We start from the raw sequence: 17,373 nt of genomic DNA, 5'->3' as shown, positions 1-17,373 counted from the left end.
TATTCCACAGGAGTTTTTCGACACACCCTCCGTGGTGGGCGTCTCTTTCAAGCCTGAGGGGTGAGGAAGGGCTTTCATATCTGGAATCTTTCTAGATCTCCCAAGACATTTCCAAGGGAGGCACACGTGCTGCCGCTGGTGCCTAAACAGTTGGTTGACAGTGGGGACTCTTTGCTGTTCCCCATGTCATAAACCATGATGACAAGCCCAGTAGCCTTTATCCTGTGTTGTTCCACCAGCTACAACTTAAAGGAGTTAACATTTGAGGGCTTCTTTCCATATACTTTACTGTTTAAATGTTCAATAATGTTCAATTTGGCATCTTATTACCATTACTCAAAAATATCGACTCTGCATTAAATAAAAAGCAATAAAACAGATAATTCATGCCCGCACTTTTACGGTGTTCTTTTTCTTTTTTTTAAACGTTGGGTTTCTGCTTTTCAGCCCAGGAGTGAAGGACTGCCCGGTGAACGCCTGTGGGTCAGAGTATGAATGTTGCCTAACCAGCAGTGAGATCTCTGAGGGATTGGCGTCTTGCATACCCAGTATTGCTACCCAAGTGCAACACCTCTGCGCGGGTGTGCGTAGTAGGGCTGCTGAGACCAGCCACATCCGTGGTGTGTGCCAGTGGGTACTGTTGTGAGTTCGCGCTGGGCGGAGAGGACGGGGGACACAGGCCTGTGATTACAGGTTGGACAGTCCGCCTGTGCCTCAGCTGGCTGGGGACAGAGTCTCAGTTCACATCACTGCCTGAGGATTTGCAGAGGCAAGGTTTTAAACTAAGAAAGTTTCCTATTATGTTTTCCTCCCAGCACACAACCGTATGCACACGTGTGTGTGCACTTCGAGGTTGTCTGTCTTTTGGTACAATTTATACCCTCTTAGACAAAGACATTGAGCCCCTGGGAAGCACACTGTGACACAGAACACATAGAAAAACAGCTTCTATGCAGAACATTCGGTTTGGGGCCCTCTGAGGAGTTACACATAGATAGAACAACAGTGTCCATTTGGGGATATGTGTTTGTTTTGGTTGGGGAATCTGGGGAGAAGAGTTGCTCTGAGGGCTATGGGATGCAGGAGCTGTTTCAGGAATGAGAGCAGACACCACTGTGTGAGGAGCTGCAGAGGGGAGGGTGCAGGAGGAGGTGTGCAGACCAAGAGGAGTCCCCAGGGGGCCCATCTGAGCGGCGGAACACACACAGATGCTGACGCGGGCCGGGGTGGGGGGCACGCGGGGCCCTAGGCAGCTGCAGCCGCCATGTAGTAACCATCTCCACGTCGACGGCCGGTGTCTGGTGGTGGGCCTGGAACCACCCTAGGTCATGCCTCAAAGTCAGAACTTGGGAAGAAGAACTTGGAGGTAGAGCGGAGGAGAATGAGGATGAGCTGGGACCTTTAGCACCTCGTGTGTATCTGTCGCCACACCTGACTATGATGACCCTCAGAGAAGAGTGGCCCTTGCATCACTTTACCTTCCAAAAAATCACACAGGCATGTCTTCGAGCCGATTCTCATTTAGAACCACTGGGGAAGGGGACGCAAGGAAAGGTAGTGCTGACTTAACCAAGCTGACGGAAGACAAACCACCATAATTTTGGAACCTGCCTAACCCGAATGATATGTGAGTTATTTGACAGGGCCCTTCCAGCTAAGTATATATGATGAGTGATCCGCAGGGCTCGGGTTCATAGATTGGTTTTGACTTTGTCACTGATGGTGCAACGCTGAAGACTAAAAACTGCAGCAGCCCCAGCTGACACCCGGGACCACCCCCAACCCTTCACCTGCTTCTCTCTGTCAAAGTGTTACCAAACAGGCTACAAATTAAGATCCAGAATCTTTCCGTGTGGGAAGATAATTTACGGGCCACATTGTCTTAAACTGAAACTGCTTTAAGGGCTTGGAACAGCTCCAGATTATCTTGGGTTGGAGGGAACCTGCTATTTCAAACTGGAAAACTACCTTCCACCTCATCTTACAGAGGGAAGAACTGAGGAGAAGAGAGGTTCAGAAACCACCTAATGGTTGCCTGCAGGGTCAGGGTGGGGCCTCAGCCTCCCGACTGCCAAGTAGTGGACACCACCCGGCTTTCGTTCCAGTGAGTTTTGGGAATCATTTCTGACGGCATTAAGGTTCAAGGCCAGGAAAGTTCTGCTTCACTTTCCAGGAAGGTGATCTGTATAGTAAGAAGCCCAGCTCAGCTTCTCTCCTGAGATGTAGGGTCTGCAGGGGCCCTAATCTGTCATGAGTTAGAACCAGGGCAGAGGAATGCTACTGCCACAGGGTCTGAATTGACTGGGGACAGTTTTGCTCTTGACAGTCATTTCTTTTTTTACTTTTAGACGTCTGAAAACCCTTGCATTGTCATGCTAAAAAAAATCAACACAATTAATTGCCTTTGGTTTTGTAGAAGTGAAACTTTCCACTATGTAAAGTTTTTTTGTTGCCGTCTTTAGAAATGATCAGAAGGGTTAGGGAGAGGTAAGCGCTAGGATATATAGAGCAGCCAACAGCAGTCATTATTTGAAATCGATAACGAAAGATGAAAAAAGAATGTTCTGAGAACCTAGGCTTCATAGATAACTGCCTTCGTATCTCTAAAGTGAATAATCAACTGTTTCGGTTGTAAACCCTTATTAGCAAAGCTTTTGAATTTATACCACTATGTGTGTAGTTATTTAAAAATTTCACTAAATTTTATCATAAGATAGAAGTTTTAAATGAGGTGAAGCAAAATAGTTTAAAACTACTGATGATTAAAAAGTTTGATATCCAGTGTTTCTGAGGAGAACAATAGACACTTCGTTTTAAATATTGTTTTAAGACTGTGGTACAGTAATTCAGATGTGAATTTCCAAGTTCAGCCGAGTATGATGGTTAGTTTGAATACACTGCCAATGGCTGAAAACAGGATGGCTTCCAACCCCTAAATGCAGAAAGGGCACTTCTGGTCACATTGAAGCATGCTGGTCTTTCATTCACATGTATTCACCAGTGGTGCAAAGGTTTTTGTTGAAATCTGGCTAGTAAATTTCCATCTTCTCTAAGGGCAGACTAATGTCAGCTAATCAAAATGTGTTAAGAGTTTTATACTTTAAATCAAGGACTTTAAAGCAAACTCTTCATTTGGAAAGCTTTGAACAAGTTATAAAAGCATTTCCAAGATCGTTTGAGTAGCACGTTCACATAGTTTTTGGCTAAGAGATGACCTAAACAGTAGCAACGCTTCAAACATCCTTTTCTGAAAAAGCCCTCTCCATCACACATCCTCAGTAGTCTTTCCTTGGGCTCCCTCCTCGGAGCCCTGTGCTCTCCGTCACGGGGAGGAGGAGGGTGGAGGAGACGCTGCTGTGGGAGTCTTCCTTCTCCCTGTGGCTGCCCGCTCACCTGCCCCTGTGCCCGCTGTGCCCCTTTCCTGCTGTCCTCCAGGAGCTTGCAGAGTGCTGGGCTGAGCAGAGAAGAGGGGAGCTGCGCAGTATGCGTGGTACAAATAGCCCCTGTGAGCCATGCACTCGCTGACTGCAGGGCCGCCCCTCAGAACCACTGGCTTAGCCTGAACAGCCTGACAAGGGGACGGGGAGACAGCTGTGTCTTGTTCTTTCTCGCAGTCAGATTCATCCGCTTTTCCTCACTCTCCTGGCTACATCTTCCTGCCGTTGTTTTTGTCTTATTCCGTATTTGGATCTGTTTTGGTTGTCTTCTTCCTGCTCTTCTAGACGGCACTTCTTTCTAAACCTCTGTGTTCCTCATTTCTTCCAACTGCGGGAAAAGCTGATGCTGGCCACCGTTAAACTATGGCTTTGGTTCTTAGCCCCTGCAGGGTGACATCCTGCGGTACCATCTCGGGGAATCTGGGCAGAGTGTAAAGCAGCACGTGAGGGACGTAGAGGCAGGTGTGTTTGGTGGTGGGATGAGGGGGGACCAATATACGTAATGATGTTCTGCCCACTTCAGCTCTTCCTGTACTTTCCACCAAGGATTTCATGATCCATTTTCCTTCCTTTGCAGTACATGGTAATCAGCTTTGCTTGTGAATTTCATATGCTCTAATCATCTATTCATCTTGGTTATTAGAAAGGATAAAATGAGTTTTTTCACTCAGGATCCCTCTTTTTTCCCCCATATGCTTCTGTGATCACTCCTAATACTGGGACAGCCCCGTTGTCTTCTCATGATGTAGAATTGGACCCACCTGCCCCTCAGAGCTCAACTGCACAGTCACTGATGTGCACCTGCTTGACGGTTTTCACTCTTTCCAGCAGGTGGTTATGGTGCCCCTACTACGAACCAAGCCCTGATCTGGGTCCTGAGACCACAAGGTAAATGCCTGCGGTCCTTTCGTCTAGCAGGGTTGATAGGTAATGGAAATAAGTAAACAAAAATCCGTCATGGGGTGGGAGCTGCCTGCACAGAGTGGTCAGAGAAGGCTCAGCTGAGGAACCGGTGCTCAAGGTGGGATCCAAAGGATAAGGAAAGGAACCAGCTGGGCTTCCCTGGTGGCGCAGTGGTTGAGAGTCCACTTGCCAATGTAGGGAACACGGGTTCGTGCCCCGGTCCGGGAAGATCCCACATGCCGCGGAGCGGCTGGGCCCGTGAGCCATGGCTGCTGAGCCTGCGCGTTCGGAGCCTGTGCTCCGCAACGTAAGAGGCCACAACAGTGAGAGGCCCGCGTACCGCAAAAAAAAAAAAAAAAGGAAAAGGAACCAGCTAAGGAGGAGATGGGTGGTTTAATGTTAGAAGATAGCAGAGTACTTTCCAAAGGATGCATAATTCTAACCATGAATCTTGTGTCAAGAGATCTCCTTTCAAAAACCCCATCACTTTTAACACCATGTCTTTTTCAGATGACAAGAAAATACTAATATCTTTCAAGATAAAACTCCCATTATTGTATAGTCTCATATATATAAATGATAAATTATTGGCTTCATCACTGATTGTTTCACCTGACACAAGGGAATCTGCTATTGTTTACTTTGCATCATCAAGCTACAAGGAGGGATGAGCTGGTGCAGTGGGCATTGTGATGGGCACCTGAGGGGGAGTGACATTGTGATTTCCGTTTATGCTAACCTCACCTGCAGACCTGAGAGCCAGCCTGTGGACACGGCCACATCCACTTCATGCAAAGGGAAACCTCATTCCTTAAAATTAGGTGTGATTTGATGCATGAGAGTCCAGAAGGGAAGGCGAGTCAAGAAACTTTGTGAAACTCTCCAAAAGGAAGACTTGACTGCTCAAATTACATTCCGGGGTACTGAGAACATGAGAGCAAAGACTTGCTCAGTTGCTGTTAATATTCTTTTGGAGTGAGCTGCCAGTGGTGGAAGGGGTACTGGAAATGGGAATGCAGAAATCTTTGAAGAATTATAAAGCTAGCCAAAATTCCCAGTTTTTTGGGTTTTTTTTAGTAAGGGAGGAAACGGATGGTGTAAATTATGGTTTATTGAGTCCTGTGACACTCTTGTCTGCATGGACCACGAAGATGTTCTTGCAGACATTCCTTTAATCCTCAGTGTCTTTAGGAAGCCCCAGGGCTTCCCAGGTACTTCTGAGCAATGCTTGTGTTCAATCCAATGTCAATTGTGCAATTGAACATGTGATCCTATTTTGACTTGACATTTCCAGAACACTCAAAGCCAGACCCGGTGACCCTTCAGCTAGCAAATGTGCAAGAATTTTGCTCTGACCCATGACTCATTTTGAGCTTTTGTGGTCTGTCTTTATTCCAGTTCTTTCATGCCTCCTCATATCTTTAACATCCTTGTAAGACATCATAAAACATTTGAAGAACAAGATGGAGCCTGGCAATTATAAACAGAAGCAACACTAGTGGTTATGAGCATGGGCCCTGGAGTCAGCTAGAAGCCAACCCTGATTCTGCGCCTGTAAAATAGAAATAATAAAAGCTATTTCATAGGATTGTTTGAATATTTTTGAAGAGCACTGAGCACTGTGGCTGAGACAAGGTTAGTAAGCAATAAATGTTAGCTATCATTACACTGGGATTATATAAACTAAAGGAATCCAATTCTGTGAGTTTGAAATCAACCCCAGGCAAAATTCCTCAACAGACTGTAAAACATATTTAAAAGGTGATCTTTAAAATTAGTACGATTCCCTAAAACGATGTCATTGTAGGCCAATAGAATTTTATGGTTTTGAAAGGGTAGGAAAACATACCTTGATGTCAGCAAAACTTTTGACAGCATCCCTCACAATAACAAATAAAGTTACATGGGCAGGACAGTTCATCTGGGTTGATTTAACAGGTTAAACCGGTAAGACCTCTAGATGGTGGTTCTCAGCCCTAGCTGCACATTAGAATCACCTGGAGAGGTTTTTTTTTTTAAGTTTTTTTTTTTTTTTTTTGGTTGTTTTTTAAGCTTCCCCTGTGATTTTTAAGTTTAATCAGGATTGAGAACTATGGCTGTAATTATAGTGAATGGACGTGAGCCTAAAAGCTAGGGGGTTAATTAACCTGACCTGGATTTTGTCCTTAGCCAGCCTGGCCCACATTTGCATCAGTGACCTGTACAAGGACCTGTCAAAGGGGGCATGCCTCTCAGATGTGAGGATGCCGCAAAGCAAACACGCTGAATGACAGGACCTTGATTGATGTTGACAAGCTGGACCCATGACCTGATTCAAGCAAAAGGCATGTTTAAATGCCAGGGTCTAAGTTCACCTGAAGGGCAGTGGTTCCCAAAGTACAGTCCTGAGACCAGTAGCATCAGTAGCATCTGAAAACTTGTTGAAAATGCAAATTCTTTGGCTCTACCCCAGCCTACTAATTCAGAAACTCTGGAGGGTGGAGCTAGTGTTCTTTTTTAACAAGCCCTCCAAGGGATTCTGATCTGTGCTAAAATTTGAGGACCACTTGTATGTGGGGGGGCGGGGGAAGTCTCCCTGGACGAGTACAGAATTGAAGACACCTGAGTGAGCATCCGTGGCTGTGGAGAGAATCTCTGTCTACAGTTCTGTGGATGTATAGTTCTATTTTACTCTCACTTTCCCATCGCTGTAGAGATCTTTCTTACTTTGTGGGTCATGCCACTTGCTTATCTCTTCATTCCACATTCACGGTGTAATTCTGTTCATTGAAAATCTGGATAATTCCAGAGGCTGTTAAATAGTGAGAAATGTTGAGTGTAGCGTATGATGGTATAATAATGGCCAAACAAAACAAAATAAAGCCAGCAGTCACCACATGCCAGGCAGGCCCTGTTATGGGCCCCTTAGATGACTATCAACTCATTTGATGAGGAAAGAAATGATTGGGATTTGATGTTTGCAGCTGCAGAATGATCACCGTTGTTGATTGGGTAGCAAGGGTTGAAGGCTGGGCTTGGTTAACTTCCACTGTTGTTGTTTTTTTATTTTTATTTTTTTACAGTTTTAAAATTCTTTCATAGTTACATGTTTTATTAATCACGTCTGAGAAAAGTCATTTATTTTCATTTTGTACAGCATTATCTTGTAAGGACAAAATATAGCGACAACTTCCAAGCTTTTTGCATATCAGAGCTGAAACTCCTTAGGAGGATGCTTCATAGTGTTTGATCACAGATGAGTTTGAGCATTGCTATCACTCAATAATTTTAATCATCTGTCAGATTCTCTCCTATACTATATATTAATATTTTCTCCGTTAAGCAAATATTTATTGGTGGCCTGTGGGAATAAGATACACCTAAGTCCTCTTTCCTTGGTATATTCACAAAAGCCTCTGAAACTAAATTTCCAAGTCAGGCCATACTAAGGCCTGGCATAATAAGTTTTCATCGTTAACAGTTATTTTGTGGTTTTATTTATTTTTATTTCAATTTTTTATTATATATTGTTTTTAAAATTCCAGTTTCCAATTGTTCATTGTATTTAGAAACAGTTGATTCTTTTTTTTTAACATCTTTATTGGAGTATAATTGCTTTACAATGCTGTATTAGTTTCTGCTTTACAACAAAGTGAATCAGTTATACATATACATTTGTTCCCATATCTCTTCCCTCTTGCATCTCCCTCCCTCCCACCCTCCCTATTGCACCCCTCTAGGTGGTTACAAACCACCTAGCTGATCTCCCTGTGCCATGCGGCTGCTTCCCACTAGCTATCCACCCTACGTTTGGTAGTGTATATATATGTCCATGCCACTCTCTCACTTTGTCACAGCTTACCCTTCCCCCTTCCCATATCCTCAAGTCCATGCTCTAGTAGGTCTGTGTCTTTTTTCCCGTCCTACCCCTAGACTCTTCATGACATTTTCTTTTTTTTCTTAGATTCCATATATATGTGTTAGCATATGGTATTTCTTTTTCTCTTTCTGACTTACTTCACTCTGTATGACAGACTCTAGGTCCATCCAATCCAAAAATGGGCAGAAGGCCTAAATAGACATTTCTCCAAAGAACATATACAGATTGCCAACAAACACATGAAAGAATGCTCAACATCATTAATCATTAGAGAAATGCAAATCAAAACTACAATGAGATATCATCTCATGCCAGTCAGAATGGCCATCATCAAAAAATCTAGAAACAATAAATACTGGAGAGGGTGTGGAGAAAAGGGAACCCTCTTGCACTGTTGGTGGGAATGTAAATTGATACAGCCACTATGGAGAACAGTATGGAGGTTCCTTAAAAAACTAAAAATAGAGCTACCATATGACCCAGCAATCCCACTACTGGGCATATACCCTGAGAAAACCATAATTCAAAAAGAGTCATGTACCACAATGTTCATTGCAGCTCTATTTACAATAGCCAGGACATGGAAGCAACCTAAGTGTCCATCAACAGGTGAATGGATAAAGAAGATGTGGCACATATATACAATGGAATATTACTCAGCCAAAAAAAGAAACAAAATTGAGTTAGAAATCATAAAGATCAGATCAGAAATAAATGAAAAAGAAATGAAGGAAAGGATAGCAAATATCAATAAAACTAAAAGCTGGTTCTTTGAGAAGATAAACAAAATTGATAAACCATTAGCCAGACTCATCAAGAAAAAAAGGGAGGAGACTCAATAGAATTAGAAATGAAAAAGGAGAAGTAACAACACTGCAGAAATACAAAGGATCATGAGAGATTACTACAAGCAACTGTATGCCAATAAAATGGACAACCTGGAAGAAATGGACAATTTCTTAGAAATGCACAACTTGCTGAGACTGAACCAGGAAGAAATAGAAAATATGAACAGACCAATCACAAGCACTGAAATCGAAACTGTGATTAAAAATCTTCCAACAAACAAAAGCCCAGGACCAGATGGCTTCACAGGCGAATTCTATCAAACATTTAGAGAAGAGCTAACACCCATCCTTCTCAAACTCTTCCAAAATATAGCAGAGGGAGGAACACTCTCAAACTCATTCTATGAGGCCACCATCACCCTGATATCAAAACCAGACAAAGATGTCACAAAGAAAGAAAACTACAGGCCAATAACACTGATGAATATAGATGCAAAAATCCTCAACAAAATACTAGCAAACAGAATCCAACAGCGCATTAAAAGGATCACACACCATGACCAAGTGGGGTTTATTCCAGGAATGCAAGGATTCTTCAATATATGCAAATGAAACAACGTGATACACCATATTAACAAATTAAAGGAGAGAAACCATATGATCATCTCCATAGATGCAGAGAAAGCTTTCTACAAAATTCGACATCTATTTATGATAAAAACCCTGCAGAAAGTAGGCATAGAGGGAACTTTCCTCAACATAATAAAGGCCATATATGACAAACCCACAGCCAACTCCCACTGTTTTTAATAGACCACTAGGTGTGCTGTGTGCCTGAGGAACTTTGGGATAAATAGTGGAAAAGATCAGAAATGAATGATCACCAGGGTTTAAAATTTCATCCTCCCTTACCTCCCTCCTCCCCATCCCCTGAAAAGGGGCAGATTGAGGAGGAGAATCTGCCTCAACACCTGGAGGGGACGGGAGAAGGCAAAGCATTCGGGAGGGAGCCTGCAGGGCCAATGGCTAGCTCAGTCCAGGGGCCGTGGGCCATGTGGGGAATGGGGTCTAGAGGGCGGTGGAGCCCCCAAACCCCCATTCCTCCAGCTCCTGGGGAACTTGCAGGTGGTTCATCCACAAAGTGAGGTACAAACCAGAGAGACCAAGACTACCTGCAGGACTCCTCTCAAGAACGAACTGCCCAGGGGCCAGTCCAAAGTTGCTGAAAGAACTGTCATATCTCAGAGCGCATGTCTCGCCCAAGTGGAAGGACTGGCCTGTGTCCAGTGAAATGCCCAGCCTTGGCCACCTTCAACTGTTTCCTGCACTGAGGAAGCTCAAGGCATCAGTGTTGGCCAGATGGGTGCTTCTGGAAGTGTTTTGAGGCACAGCATTTCCAGGATTCGGCTCCCCTTGGAGATTAAAAATGTGTTAGCACATGTTACGGATGCTGAGAAGCTCTATAGGAAGTGTGATTTTGTGATTTATAATAAGAAATATATATTTGATCTCCGAGCAGAGCTCCTAAAACCCTTGGAATTTCCTGTGCTTAAGCTGATAAAGGTGTCATTTGTTATGTTATGAGGTGAATTTTGGAAAGCACCTAAGGGGGGCTGGTTGCCAAGGGAACCAACCAGGAATAGAGGGTTAGAACTTTCAGTCCCAACCTCTGATTGCCAGGGAGGGGAGAGGGGCTGGAGGTTGAATCAATCACCAATGGCCAATAATTTAACCAATCAGGCCTATGTAATGAAGCCTCCATAAAAACGCCAAAGGACTTGGATTCTGAGAACTTCTGGTTTGGTGACCACATGGGCATTCAGGGAGTGGAGTGCTCAGAGAGGACTGGAATCTCCAAACCCTATCCCCATACCTTGGCCTATGCATCTCTCCCATCTGGCTCTGTTCCTGAGTTATATCCTTTAGTAATAAATCAGTAATCTAGTAAGAAAACTGGTTTCCTGAATTCTGTGAGCCACTCTAGTAAATTGATTGAACCCAAGTTGGGAGTCGTGGGAACCTCCAATCTACAGCCCCTCAGAAGCACAGGTGACAACCTGGACTGACAGTTGGCATCTGAAGTGGCGGGAGGGTCGGGGGTGGTCTGGTGGGGCTGAGCCCTTAACCTGCAGCGTCTGACGCTCTCTCCAGGTAGCCTCAGAATTGAGTTGAACTGTAGGACATCCTGCAGGCGTCTGAGAATTGCTTGGTGGTGTGGGAAAACCCACACACGCTGGAGTTGGTGTCAGAACGGTGGTAAAGAAACCTAGTTTCCACTCTTTCAATAAGTAGTCTTTCTAAAACATTTCTTCCCCATTGTTGTTACATCCTGTTGAAAAAAGATTAAAGAAGACACGTTAGATGATACAAACTTTATTTAACACTGCATGAAATGGATAATCTGCTTCCAGAGAACTGAAAAAATGGGGCAGACGGCAAGAAGCTTTTATAGGATAAAGAATAAAGAACGAGCAAGAGGGGCTTCCCTGGTGGCGCAGTGGTTGAGAGTCCGCTGGCCGATGCAGGGGACACGGGTTCGTACCCCGATCCGGGAAGATCCCACATGCTGCAGAGCGGCTGGGCCCGTGAGCCCTGGCCGCTGAGCCTGCGCATCCGGAGCCTGTGCTCCGCAACGGGAGAGGCCGTAGCAGTGAGAGGCCCGCGTATCGCAAAAAAAAACCCAAAAAACAAAAGAACGAGCAAGAGACAAACAGAAAACATCTGATTGGCTGGGGCCACATAGCGACCCTTGTTGCGGGTGAGGAGGCCTGGAGCTGGCTTGGCCTTCGGGAACTGGCTGACTGGACACACTGCGTGTCTGGTCAAGCGGAGCATTTATGGGGTGTGGATGTTAGATCTAAGTTTCGGTTTGCTGACCCGGCACCCTGGGAAGGAGCGGACCCATCTTGGGCCTAGAGATTTATTTCAGCAATACACATGGTAAAAACTCGAGCGCGCCACAGAAATACACAAAAGAAAAGCGAAGCCCTCCAAAGCCCCCTCCACCGGTGTCCTACCACCCTAAGGTAATCACTTTATTAGTTTCTTATCTCTTCTTCCAAAAGAAGATATACATACTAGAGGAAGTGTGTACGGATACATTTTGGGTGGTAACAAGTAGGGGGAGGGTGTGTGCTGCTGTGTTCTAGTGGGTAGAGGCCAGAGCTGCTGCTAAACATCCCACAGGGCACAGACAGACCCCTACAACAAAGAAGTTTGTGCCCGCGGTGTTGGTATTCCCAATGGTGAGAAAGCCTGCAGTGGTTGTGAGACCCGAGGTTATCAGAATCCTCTGGAGGGTGTGTTAAAACACAGATTGCTGCACCCCACCCCCAAAGTTTCTAATTTAGTAGGTCTGGAGGGCGCTCCCCCAATTTGCATTTCTACAAGATTCCAGGTGATGCTGATGTCACAGGCCCAGGGACCCCACTTTCCGAACCTCTGCCTGGGCCTTCCCCTGGTCTACATGGACCAGGTGGTTCCCTAGCACCAGGTCTGGGTTCCACCTGTAGGACGGGATGAAAGAGAGGGAGGAACACTACCCACTCTGTGAGCACTGAACCGAGACGCAGCAGAACCCATTTCCATTCATGGCCCAACGGCAAGAACTCAATGACGTGGCCACACTCCATTGCACTCGAGGCTGGAAGATGTGGTCGCTAGCAGAGGCCCACGATCCCCGCCGAGACGGCGGGCGATTTCATTATTGAAAAGCAGCAGAAAGAATGGACATCAGGACAGTCTGTGGCTCTGCTGAGAGGCTCTCCAGCTCTGCACCCTCCCCACTCTCTCCCTCCTTCCTATCTCTTCCTCACCTGCTGCTCTCCAGACACACCATCTCTCTGCTCTTCCGGCGGCCAGCACACTCCCTCCGCAGGGCATCTGCACCCCCTGCTCCTCTGCTTCGGAAGCACTGGATTTCTTCTCTCCATTCAGGTCACTCCTCAGAGAGGCCACCCTGCCCGCCCTGCCTGACAGGTACCCACTGCCCGCTCTTCGCCTTTACCGCCTCTCCCCTTACCCTGCTTTCTCTGTCCTTGTTACTTAGCCCTCAACAGCAGATTGCGTGTTTATTTCCCTCTCCATTTGTCTCCGTCACAGGAAAGTCAGTTTTGTGAGGGCAAGGCCTGTCTTCAAACAGACTTGTGCTGAGGATTTAAATCCGTGAGCCTCTTCCATGTTCATTAATTTGGAGTATTTTCTTGTGGCTTCTTGTGCCCAGCGTGGTTGCAGACGGGCCCTGTGGCCCTGGAACATTCCTGACTGACCCGCTGCCTCTCTAGGGTGGCCTCGTCTCTGCGGGTCCTTGGGTGTGAGCCAGAGGAAACAGAGCGAGCTGGCAGCAGATCTTCCTAAGGAGGCAGCACCATTTCTCAAAGGAGCATGTGACGGTCACACACATTTAAGATAATAGCCCAATCAAGGGAGAGGCCTTGATTCATCTGATGTACCCCCCACCAGAAAAATCATCTATCAAAACAGTCTTGACTTACAAGATTCTTAATGGCTCAAAAGTGCCTTATCAGCTTAAGCTGATCTAAGAAAATAAACATTTCATAACTGTGATCGTATAAGCGGCTCCAGAAACAGAACAGCTCAGCTCCGATGGGTAGTTCTTACAAATAAACCAGGCAATCACACACTACAGAAGTAACTAGAATTTCGGCAAATTCATGGGGAGCCCAATGGAAATGCCCTCGCCGAGTGAATGCTAACATCATCCCGTCGTCAAAATGTGGTCAGGGGCTAGATGTGGGCCTAAAACATTTTGCTCTGACTAGAGCCACTTCTCAAGTGGAACCCAGTTAACTTGGGCCCTCAAATTGAAGGGTTACGCTTAGATTTTAGGGTAAAGCAAGATAACTACAACACAATGAGTTCATCTAAAGGGTCCGGCTAACACCAAACAGAAACAGAATGCCAGAAGCCAGCGGCAGGCCTGGAATCAGGGTTGACTCAGTGTGTTCTGCATCGACGGCCCGTGCTGTCTAGAAGCACCATGCCCTGGAGCCCGGCAGGGTCCTGTATGATTAAAAACAGGCCAGGCCCTGGTCCAGGGGACAGAGATTTTCAGCATCACTGGTTAAAATAAAACCAGTTTCCTGTTCACCAGAAAACGCCAGTTATCAGAACAACCTTATTTTCTCAGCATTTTAATCGTTGAGATTTTATGGTGATAAGAAGAAAGGAAATTATTTTTCAGGAGAGTGTGCTGTAGCAATTTCTCTGGGACCTTATATCTTCTGGGACAAGGTGTCCAGTGTGGTCTTTTTTTGGAGGGACAGAAGAGTAGCCCAGACAAAATCAGGGGAGGCCCAGCTCTGCCCACTGGCTCACTTTGGGGGCAAGTGGTGCTTCTGGAAGGGCAGGGCTGCACTACAGCCAGGTTGCCTGGAAGGGGTCATTTTGTTCAGCCTGTTCCCATAAATTCCCCTAGAGCATAGGTGGTGATTTTTCTTACTCCTCGGATTCCAAATCCTTTCAGTAACTGGCTTGGCAGGCTGCTCTAAGAGCAGTCAACAGAGAGGGCAAATGCCTCGGAAAGCTAGGCCAAATCAGGGCTTGGGAGGCTGCCAGGGCTGTGCCAGGAACCAGTGGCTCCGGCAGGGTGGGGACCCGTGCAAAACCACGCGTCGCCTCCACGGCTTCAGGACTGGTAGCCACCAGCCACAAAGTCCCATCTTGGCCCCTTCCAGAGTTTTCCAGAAGGTTCTCACATTTTCTGCACAAGACAGGCATCGTAATCCTGTCGTTTAATGGGGGTGAGTGCGGCTGCTAGCAGCTCACCAGTCAGGGAGTGCCTTCCTCGGCATTCACTGGTAGGAGGAGACCTCAGTGAGCTCAGGTCCTCAGAGCACCAAAAGAAAATATTTTTCATGTGATGTCTTGGAAACTATTTCTAACAGGCAGAGGCTCACTGAGGCTTCAGAGGCCACAAGCCTAAAAATGTTGCAGACTCTTTGGAAACCAAAGAGGCTTTTCTGAGGCTGTGTGAAAAGGCTGCCAATGTCCTTGCAGCTGGTGATCTGAAGATTCTTCCCTTTCACTCTTTTTTCTTCCTGTTCCTTCCCGCACGGGACCCCTTCCCTGGGAGGTTCCTTTTATTCTTCAACAGTGACAGCCTCCTCCCGACTGCAACCTTCACTGCAGCTGCAAGAGCTTGGAGGGAGGGGAAGAACCCAACTCCTCTGAAGCGGTGAGGGCTGTTCAAAGCTCAGCTCCATAGCTCTTCTGGGGGCAAATGCTTTTATTTATTTATTTTTGCAGTACGCGGGCCTCTCACTGCTGTGGCCTCTCCCGTTGTGGAGCACAGGCTCCGGACGCGCAGGCTCAGCGGCCATGGCTCACGGGCCCAGCCGCTCCGCGGCATGTGGGATCTTCCCAGGCCGGGGCACGAACCTGTGTCCCCTGCATCGGCAGGCGGACTCTCAACCACTGTGCCACCAGCGAAGCCCAGCAAATGCTTTTTTGGGGGGTGGGACTGCGCCGCGAGGCTTGCAGGATTTTAGTTCCCCAACCAGGGATTGAACCCCCGGCCCTCCGAGTCCTAACCCCTAGACTGCCAGGGGGTTCCCAGCTTTTTATGTTTTATTCACAGTGCCCATGACCCATCTTCACCCCAAGACTAATACCCAAACTGTCGAGGGACTGGCTAGGAGAAGGCAGTCTCTCCTGACTCTTCACACTGGCCTGCTACAGACCACTGCTTGTCTCCCGACATCCCTACCCTTGTCAGAACCTCAGAGCAGGCGGCATCAAAGTCTCAAGCTGGAGGCCCCCCAGCGGTAGACCAACAGTAGATCAAGCCAACGCTGTAGGATGTGCTATGCAATACAGTCACCACCGGCCACGTGTGCAGAGCAAGCACTGGAGACGTAACTAGAGCAAACTGAGACGTACCATAAAATACACACCCGATTCTGTAAAACATCTCCTTACTAATGTTTATATTGATTACATTTTGAAATGATACTATTTTCGATATACTGGGTTAAATAAAATCTGTTATTAAAATTAGTTTCACCTGTTTCTTTTCATTCATGGGGCTAGTAGAACACTTAAAATGACCTACGTGGTCGGCATTATATTTCCATAGGACAGCACTGCTCTAGAAACTCTGAAAGAAACTTTGGACTGCTCTGAATGTCAGGAACGTTCCTAGAGAAAAGCAGAGTGGAGCTACACTGACATAGGAGGGAGGAGTTCATCAGAGAATGAGAGACAGGCTTTTTGTTTTGGAAGAAACAATTTTCACTCACTAGCCGACCAGCGGGCCGGGGCAGCAGGGGCAGCAGGGGCAGCAGGATACTAACCGGATTTTATTCAGGTGCCTGTTTTAGCTCAAGCCAGCCTTCCGGTCTGCATTGGCACATCAGGGGCAGGAACTGGGAAGCTGTGATGTGATCCGTCTCCAAGGCTGTCAGCCCTCCAGGAGGAGAGGGACCTGCGTTTGCCCTGTAAGTCACACAGAGGCATTTTTGTATCTGGGCAAAAAATCCAATAGGAACAGCTGCCGTTTCAATGCTACGGAACTATCCTAAGCGCTTACTGTCCATTCAGTGTTCTCAGATATCCCATTCAGTTGATGTAATTACTGCCTGTGTTTCACAAATAAGGAAGCAGAGTCCCCCAGGGGTTAATAAGGCAGAAAATCACACCGGCTAAGAGAGGAAATCAGGGTTTGCCTCATGTCCCCCCTTTGCACCCTGCTCTACCTTGTTCCAGCCTCTGCTTGGACCCGAGGCCCCCCCCACCCAGCTGCTGGGTCTGGCCTGCTCCACAGCCGGCTGCTGGCCCGGGTGAGCTTTCCTGGCCTCTGCTGGCTGCTCCTGACCCAACAGGTAGAGCCCCAGTCCCTGCCCAGCACCCAGCCGTGTGCCACGGGCTGTGGGATGCAGGAGAAGCATCCAACAGCGTGCTCTCTGCTGGCTGGGGGAGCTCCACTTGGGCAGGAGGGTCAGCCCTCCTCAGGGCCCTGCCCAGTCCCCAGGTGCTCCCTCGGGGTTGGCATCTGCTCCCGGGCCCAACCGGGCTTGAAGGGCCTTTGTTGTCCAGCTCTCTGTTTTCTGTTTCACCCCGGCAGGTTCCATCTGGCATTTAGATATTATAAATAGCAGCTGCTAGGGTGTGACTTGGGTGGAAACCTGGAGGCTGTACTCCACCCTGAAAGGGGAAAAAAAGCTTATTTAATTCGTTTCTGCGCTTGGAAGCTTCTAGCCGTTTAGAATGCCAATTAGGTGGCAGCTGCGCGGTTTTTTCCTTTCTCTATCCCAAGAAGGCCCATTTGCTTTTCTGGGCCTGTCGACTGGAGCTCTTACAGGAGGTTGGGTGGGGCAGGCTTGGCAGGACCACGGCGGCTCTGAACGTGGGCTGGCTGAGTTTTGCT

The 17,373-nt window shown here is 47.0% G+C and overlaps 1 long non-coding RNA gene across 1 annotated transcript; it reads right to left on the bottom strand.

Moving 5' to 3' along the window:
• Window positions 1-10,588: 10,588 nt before the first annotated feature.
• On the bottom strand, window positions 10,589-16,737 carry LOC113618865 (uncharacterized). The gene is made up of 2 exons (XR_003432169.1): window positions 16,301-16,737; window positions 10,589-11,316 (listed from the first exon to the last, which is right to left on the bottom strand). It is a non-coding gene; the product is annotated as an uncharacterized LOC113618865 (long non-coding RNA).
• Between the last annotated feature and the right edge of the window lie 636 nt (window positions 16,738-17,373).

The sequence above is a fragment of the Aethalodelphis obliquidens genome, unplaced genomic scaffold (genome assembly GCF_003676395.1).
Source record: "Aethalodelphis obliquidens isolate GAN/ISIS:26980383/991018 unplaced genomic scaffold, ASM367639v1 scaffold6, whole genome shotgun sequence".
Lineage (NCBI taxonomy): Eukaryota > Metazoa > Chordata > Mammalia > Artiodactyla > Delphinidae > Aethalodelphis > Aethalodelphis obliquidens.
This window is presented reverse-complemented; position numbering and strand designations above follow the sequence as displayed.